Below are 8,412 nucleotides of genomic sequence, written 5' to 3' on the forward strand. Positions count from 1 at the left end.
GATTTTATTGTCTGATGATGACAAATAACCATAATCAGTTTGTATATTGAATATTGGTTGGCTAACATTAGCAGCGTGATATCTCTTGATACTCGGTCACGGATGATTTTATTGTTGGTTTTCAAGTGTAGATGTGGAATTATTTTATTTAATGATATTATTTTGTAAATTAGCAATTATTCTGTAGCTCCTCCCTTTTATCAGGTTTCTCAGAAGACAAGAACCTTTCTCTGCCCTTATCTTTCTTGATGTCCTTCATGCCTACTGTGAAACCAATTAGAGGTAAAAGAAACTTGTAGCTGTTTCATTAACAGGCACTTTGATTTGTTTGTGTAATCTGCTACCTTTCATCAATATTGAAGCACTTAATGCTACATAGGTTTGGCTGGTATATACTTTTTAGGCATTCTTTCAATCGTATTCCCTGGCTCTCTGCCTTCAGCAGAAAATGTTTCTGCTATAAAATCATTTAAGTAAATATTTCTTTACTATATTATATATTATTAATGATTCTGTTTGGCATGATTCAATCTTATTGGTTAATTGCAGACAATAGTACCTAACCTTGTCCTGGCCATTATCCTCTGGTAAATTAATGGGAATGGAAATAGGTTTTCAAATGGCTGCATTGATGAATATGATTTGTCTATAAGCTGAAGCTTTCAAAGCCTGAAGTGAAGTTTTGAGCGTGTTTCTGTTTTAAAGATTGAACTTAGTTTCTTGTTCCTCTGTCATGCATTTGGAGCACATTTCTATGTGCTGTTCTGAAATTGTCTTTCTAAATGTGTATGTTTGCTTACATTTTCTCAAATAATCTGATCATCACGTGATATTGACTGCCAAATTTTGTGGCATGAAGTATATCCTTCTTTAACTTAATCTTGTAATGCTTCTCGGAAGGAATTTCTGAACGTTGATACATCAATATAATTGTGCTTAGCATTTTACGTTTTGAAAGTCAGACATCTCTTTTGCCAGCATTGCTTTCTCCTTTACCTGGGATACATTAATACATTTAGTATTCATGGCCTATGTGTGACTTCAGATTTGATTTTGTTTGAATTTTTGTATAGAAAGGTCGCACTGGAGTTAAAACTTATGATCAAAATTTCAAAATAAAACTTGGCAGAGCATTCGGTGTGATAAACTTTTGTGTAATTATTACCGCATGTAATTAGTTGTTGATTAGTTAGATGGTCGTGGTTAGTTAAATGGACAGTTATCTTTGATATAACCTACCTAGTATCTATCACTAGGGTGTAGGGTAAGTAATTTCTAACTGTACTTATCTGAGGGTATGATTGTAACTCTTCTTTATTGTGTAGCCTAGGGTTCTCATTTGTGATTGTTGCCTTCCTCCGAGTGTCTAAGGGGGTAGGGGGTATTTTGGTCTGCATAAATATGTAAATATTCGGGATTTGTTCCTGGAAAATTTTTATTACATGTTTTGTTCTCATACAATTAAAATGTATCATCTTTTGTCCTGCATGTAGGTCTAGATATCTGAACCTATGATGATGACTTTTGGCATCAGTTATATATATAACTTATGTAAATGTGACCTTTTTTTACATTGGTCATGCATATAATCAATATAAAATGTGACGTTTTTGTTGTGCATATAATCGATGTAAAAAAGCAATTTATATAAGTTTGGATGTCTAAACCTTGCTCCAAGCCAAAAAAAGACATTTTCATTTTGTGAGGACACAAAATGTACTAATAAATTTGCAGGAATGAATTCCAAACATTTTTATATTTATGAGAACGAAAAATATATTTTGACCTTATTTTGGAAAGATAATATTATGGTAATATTATCTTTATATTATTATTATTATTATTATTATTATTATTATTATTATTATTATTATTATTATTATTATTATTATTATCTCATCATATAATTATTAGTTTTATATCTTATCTTATCTTTTAAGTTTTGCACTCTTTAATGGTCAGGTTGTAGTTCTCGTGAAAGTTATAATGTTTCCGCTAATCAGCCTTTGGGGGAGTGGATGCCTTTGAGGTGCTCGCATGATTTTCGAGCTAAACGCCTCTTTGAGAACTTGTTTGCGATTGGTGTTCAAGGTTGTGTATTGGAATACGTTGGTTGTGGGGAACCTCTTTCCTTGGACCCGTCTCGGTTCCTTTTCTTCCCTTCTTTATTAGCATTTTTTCTCTCACCAACTTGTTCAGCCCACGTCTGATGTCGAAGCTTGGCCAACTCTTCCATCTGCATATACTTAGCCACCCTTTGGCATAACTCATCCATATATGACGTCGACTTCTTATATAAGCTATTCACGAAAAGGCCTTTGTTGTAAGGCTATGGTCCAATGGTGTAAGGCAACACTGAGTCCAATCCTCCAATAGAGGGTGACCTTGTTGAACCTTCCATGAACGTTCTGAGAGGCTCCTTCTTGTCTTGCCTGATATTGACTAGTGCCATGAAAGTCAAGTGATGGGGTCGACTAGTAGCAAATTGAGTGTCGAACCAGGGTGCCAAGGTGTCAAACAAATCGATGGAGTACAAAGGAAGTTTTGTGAACTAACTCAATGTCGGCCCCTTTAACAAAGTTGGGATGATTCAGCATAAAATATAGTCATTACTTGTGTATAGGTTGACTTGGGTAAGATAGACATCTAAGTGCTCGTTCGGATCCATGGTACCATCATATTTGTCCATCTTGAGACCCTTCCAAGAAGGAGGGGGTGCTTCCGTGATACCATCGACGATGGGATGCCTTTAGGTTCTAGTTACCATGGTTTTCATTACTGAGGTACGAACCACCAAAGCGCATGGTGTCTCCCCTTGCTAACTATCCTTGTACCTCACTAGCCGTGGGCATACAAGTGGTGTTAGGTGGGTCTGGGATACCTTAGTTTCCTTTCATATGATGGGTTGGTCTCCAAGTTGGGTCTTGTCGTTGGTTTTGGAGTGTTGCTTGTTGTTGCCAAAAGGTCTATATTCCTCCACATGACATTTTTTCAAGGCCTCCAACTCGACCTGTAATTCTTCAACTGCGTTCGAGTGGTTGATCATGTGCTTATTGTGCACAGAGTGTGCATTGGTGATGCTCTATGCTCCTATGTTAACACTACCTTTCGTGTTCACCTGGCTCTTTATCATTACCATTACGTATAGGTTGTAGGAAATTTTCACTTGGCCCATGATGGATGCCAAAATGTACTTGTCCAATAGTACAATTGTAATTCTCATTTGTTGTGCCGAATTGCCTTCCTCCAAGTGTCGAGGGGATGGGTACCTACAAAGGTATCCCAACGCTTAAATTAGATATCATTCAATATAGTAAAATAAGAACAATAATTATAATGAACACTTAAACTTCACCTCAAGAATCCCATCATATTTTAATGGGCCTTATAATATGATGATATTATTATTTTGGTAAGATAATTTTATGGTAATATTATCTTTATTATCATTATTATTAGGTTGAAAGGGGGGAGGGGGTACATTATCATGTGGTAAACTTTAAAATAATGGTATATCTCTTATGTCCTTTTTATACTATGTAAAATTAGGAACAAGCTACAAGGAAAAAATAATTTGTGTGTATGATGCAACAAAATTAATACCCTTTAGATTGATCTCATTCCATGGTGTTATGGTACACCTTCCACGCCTTACCACCACCTTTCTCCTTTTTTTTTTCTTCCTTCTCTCTCCCCTTCTTTCTATTGCAAACCACCATGATTCTTTGAGGTCTTCTTCTCTTCGACTACCAATAATCCTAAACCGCAACCACACCATCCTTCTTCCTCCTAAAAGATCATGTTGAACAATGGTTTCGTGTTGGTGCATCATGTTCGGCTTTTTTGGTGGTGCCTCGGGCTTAGATTTGGTGGTGATGCATGGCATTGGTTGACGTGGAACACAATGGATCTGGTGGATTCGTTGTTTCTGTGATGGGTTTTGACACAAAGCAACCTCACCCAAGCATTTTATTTTTGCCATCACATTCTTCCTCATCAATTCAAGCCCAAATCTACAATCAGCAAACATTCAAAACATCATCAATTCTCCACCACCAACGTAGCTATATTTCATGTTTCCTCCAAGGAGATGGCTTCCAAGACATTCATACGTACTATGTCCAACGTGGGGTCTACAAACTGTCATAAGCTTTCATACGGTCATGATATATTATTAGTATTAATATTGTTAGTTATGTATACATTTATCAGTATTGTGGTCTATATGGATTCATAGAAATCAAATTGTTTTCAATAATGGCCAACCAGATCGGGGGAGACTTGGAGAGTGATGGAACTTGTTCAAATACGGTCCTAGCAATGGAGTAGAGCAAGAGTGAAATCCTGTACATTTTCGTGGCATGGCTGGAACTCTTTTTTGGCATAGTGCTTGCAATCTTTGCTAGTTAAGAACAGCAGATTCCATCTTGTAGAGTATGGTGCTTTTTGTCCCATTACGGTTGCTGTTTGGAGGGTGTGCTAATCTCGCTATAATCCTGCTGGTATGGAGTGTTAGTCAGTGAAACCACAATGATAGGGAATGCCAATTGGTGTGCAGATGACAGTAAAACTGGGACTATATGTCTTCTGCACTAGGGTGGTCATACCTCACATCGGTTACTGCCTCTATTTATGAGATATTATCACCTAAATATTTCATAACTTTTGTGGTTCTGGACCTGATTTGGTACTACAGTTATGCTGCACCTGTAAGTGGTATTTCTTATACCACTTTCTCTCATTGTTTGGCCGATAAAATTAAATCAGCATTTGCATTACAATTTTATTCAAACCATCATTTTGCAAGCCAACACAAGAAACTCAAATCTGTTTTTTTTTTGTTACAGAAGAAACTCAAACTCAAGAATGTAATATCGTTACAGATATTAGATTAATAATTTAATAAGATTAAGCACCTTGAAGAAATGCTTGATTGTTAAGCAGATGTTATACCAACCAGATATGCACAATGAATTGAGGAAACTACTAGCCAAGCAAGATCTCAGTAAATTACGATTATCTCCAGTTCCTTAGAGGAAACTACAGATAGATAACGCAGTCTCTGAACACCATCACAGATCCCATATATTTCCCACGATACATGCTTTAAGCACTAATAGGCTTAAAAAAAACTAAATACATAGGAACACAAATCTAAATAGAATAAATATACAAAATACACAACAGAACTCTGCAGCTGGTAAAATCCATAGCTGATACAAACAATATTCAATACCCATTCAAAGCTTAAAACAAGTTTTTTTTTTTTTTTAAAATGGTGTGCGACCTTGATTTAGGCCACAATGTCAATGTTTGTACAACAAAATCGCAACAACCACAATTTAAAACCTCGAACTGAAGCTCTACCAGTGGAAGAAACCAAACCATATCAAATAAAAAAATGCAGTCATAGTAGGGGCAAAGGATGTTTATCAGGCTCAATCATATAGATTCACATCACATTGAAATAACGTGGTTTATTAAAAAAAAACATAAATCCAATAAGAACATCAATGGATCTCAGCAATATATGGTTATCTTCAATTCCTTTGGGAAGATTCGGATAGATAACGCCGTTTAAAATAAACATCACCGATCCATAAATCCAACCAACTAAAATGCAAAAAAAAAAAAAAAATCAAAATTTTCGGGTGTGAATAGGTCAAAAAGCTGAAATTTTTAGAAAAAGAATAAAGAGAGAGATTGCAGAAAGAGCATCTCAGAGTAACCATTCCCCATTAGCTTCTTCACTGGCAATCAAAGTGCAAGGATAACATTGGAATTGCTCATCACTGATGCTCGCAAAAACAGAGACGAGAATAAGTAAAAGACAGAATCGCATGTTTGAACCTCAGATTTGATTCTTGGAATTCCGAATGAATCTAAGACGGAAATGAAGGGGACGAGGTTTCTAGTGTAACAATTAAGACTGCGGCGTTAGTGTTCTGAGAATTTAAAGAAGCGCGTAGAACCCTAGGGTTTTGTTTGAAGCCTTTGGATGATGCCTTCATTTTCCGTTTTCTTCACAACGGAAATTTGGGCTTTTTCGTGTCATTGTTGAACTTTAAAAGCAATAGCATTTGCTGTCAAAAGAATCTAATTATAGTATTTTGGCATGTAAAATTTGCTTAAAAAGTATGAAAATTATATACGACAAATATTTATTTTATATTAATAAAAATTGTAATAATAAATATTTAAAATATATAAGTTTCATTATAATGAAAACTATAAAAACATTATTTTTGATATATAAATTCTACTTTATATTTATAATAAATAATTTAAATACTAATATTATATGTTTGAGTGAAATTACACTTGAATCTCATATATAATATTTGGAGTTCGAGTCTAAATAATAAAAAATACGATAACAAAAATTATTTTTAAATTATTGACATTCTTTTAAAGAAAAAAAATGAACCGTTGAAATTTAATTTAGAGTAAAGATTTCTTTTACAGAATTTAGAGATAGAGATAAATAAAAGAATATACATAAAAACAAGCGTTTAACAAATATGTCACAAATGTTGTAAAAAAAATATGTAACAAAAATAAAATATTTGACTGATGTGTGTTCTCATTTTATTATATATGATGATTTGTGATGAAATGATTATCAAAAACTATTTTACACTGAGCATAACCTATTTTCTCCAAGAAAAATAGATAATTAATTTTTTTTTTACAAATAAGAGTTTTCTTTCTTTCTTTTTTTTTTCTTTTCTAATTGCTAAGGTAATGTGAGAAATACACATATTAAAGAGAGAGAAAAATGTTAAAAAAATTAAATGAGATAATGAAGAAAGTACTCACTCCAAAAATTTATAATATAAGATTATACATATCATCTCACTTCAAATATGTTTATTAAAATATGTTTTCTAAGTTAAAAATAATTCGGACTTTGTAAGATAACTAGCTTAGTTAGCCACAGATGTTAAATTCATATTTTATAATTTATAATAGTAATTTTTATATTATTTAGATTTTAATAAAATTATTTAATTTAAATTTTAATAAGTACATATTAGTATATATGTCAATAAATATTTAAATATATTTTATATATACAATTGTGATAAATTTAAAACTTTTTAAATTATAATATATAGTATTTAGTAAATATATAGAATAAATTAATGTTGGTTTAAATTTGTTTATTAGAAAATCAATTAAAATTGTGTGCATATATATTTCATAATAGTAAAATAAATCTATGTGAATTGATTTAAATTTTACTTGTAAAAATTTAAAAAATAGCATAAACAACTCTATTAGTTGTATTCACATAAAATTTACTTTTCACGATAATTACTATATTTCATTATATAGCTGTAATAAAATATTTTTCAAATTTTTACTTTAATCAACAAAAAATATATCATATCAATTTACATGATTCTTAATCTATTATATAAAATTAAAAAAATAAATATAAATCTGAATATTTTAATTTATACTATTATTGTGTATTATAATTGATTTATTTAATTCTATTGAAAATAGAATAAATATAAAATCTGAATTAATTGAATTATTTGGAGAAAATGAATATGAAGGAGTCATAATATCATCCCATAGAATAAATCCTTGTTTATATATATATATATATATATATATATATATATATATATATATATATATGATTAAATATTGTTAAATGCTATAGTTAATTATTTTGTCCTTTTATGTTGAAATTGTAAGTAAAGAATTAATTTAGTTTTAAAATTGGTGTTATTTTCAGAAAGAAAAAAGCTCCAGAGACTAAGACAAACATGAGTTCTTGAAATTAGCATTATCGATTGATTTGACTCAAAAAATTGAAAATACAAGCATGTTTGAGTATTTGCTAACTTGATTCTCCTTGTACTACATCTTTGCTTGCTTCATTATCTTTTGGAAGACTTGTATTTTGGACTTTAACCTAATACAAGTTTGGAAGATTAGTATTTTAGACTTGAACCTGCTATTATACTTCCATTCCATGCAGACGAGAAATCAAGGAATGAAGCAAACATTGAAGCTTTAATAGAACGAGCTAGAATTCCTACTAGATGACGATTTTTTTATGAAAAAAAGAAGATAAAATACAGATCCTGAGCTGAAATTTATGATCAAACCAAGTACTCGTAATGAATTTTCTGTTTGAGTTACTACTAGTCTTGGGTACCTAAGGAAAATGATACAAACAAGCTAATGAGTGATTAAGAGAAAACTGAGGGGGCTTGTCTTTTATTTAAATAATTCACATTTACATCAAAGAATTCACCATCAACACTCAACTTGAATCTAGCCTTCATAAATATAACCTCATAGCTGTGATCCATACAAGCCAATTAATGGCACTGCCGGTATAAAATCTTCACACTATTAATTAATTAAAAATCAATCTTGATATGACTTTTA

At 31.8% G+C, this 8,412-nt stretch overlaps 3 non-coding genes across 3 annotated transcripts; all 3 read right to left on the reverse strand.

Annotated features, from left to right (window-relative positions):
• Positions 1–4,994: 4,994 nt before the first annotated feature.
• LOC114397813 lies at positions 4,995–5,085 on the reverse strand. Its single transcript, XR_003663436.1, has one exon. It is a non-coding gene; the product is annotated as a small nucleolar RNA snoR27 (small nucleolar RNA).
• A 427-nt stretch (positions 5,086–5,512) lies between these two features.
• Positions 5,513–5,602, reverse strand: LOC114397812. The gene has a single exon (XR_003663435.1). It is a non-coding gene; the product is annotated as a small nucleolar RNA snoR27 (small nucleolar RNA).
• Positions 5,603–5,712: 110 nt separating this feature from the next.
• Positions 5,713–5,802, reverse strand: LOC114397811. Its single transcript, XR_003663434.1, has one exon. It is a non-coding gene; the product is annotated as a small nucleolar RNA snoR26 (small nucleolar RNA).
• Between the last annotated feature and the right edge of the window lie 2,610 nt (positions 5,803–8,412).

This window comes from Glycine soja, chromosome 18 (genome assembly GCF_004193775.1).
Source record: "Glycine soja cultivar W05 chromosome 18, ASM419377v2, whole genome shotgun sequence".
NCBI lineage: Eukaryota > Viridiplantae > Streptophyta > Magnoliopsida > Fabales > Fabaceae > Glycine > Glycine soja.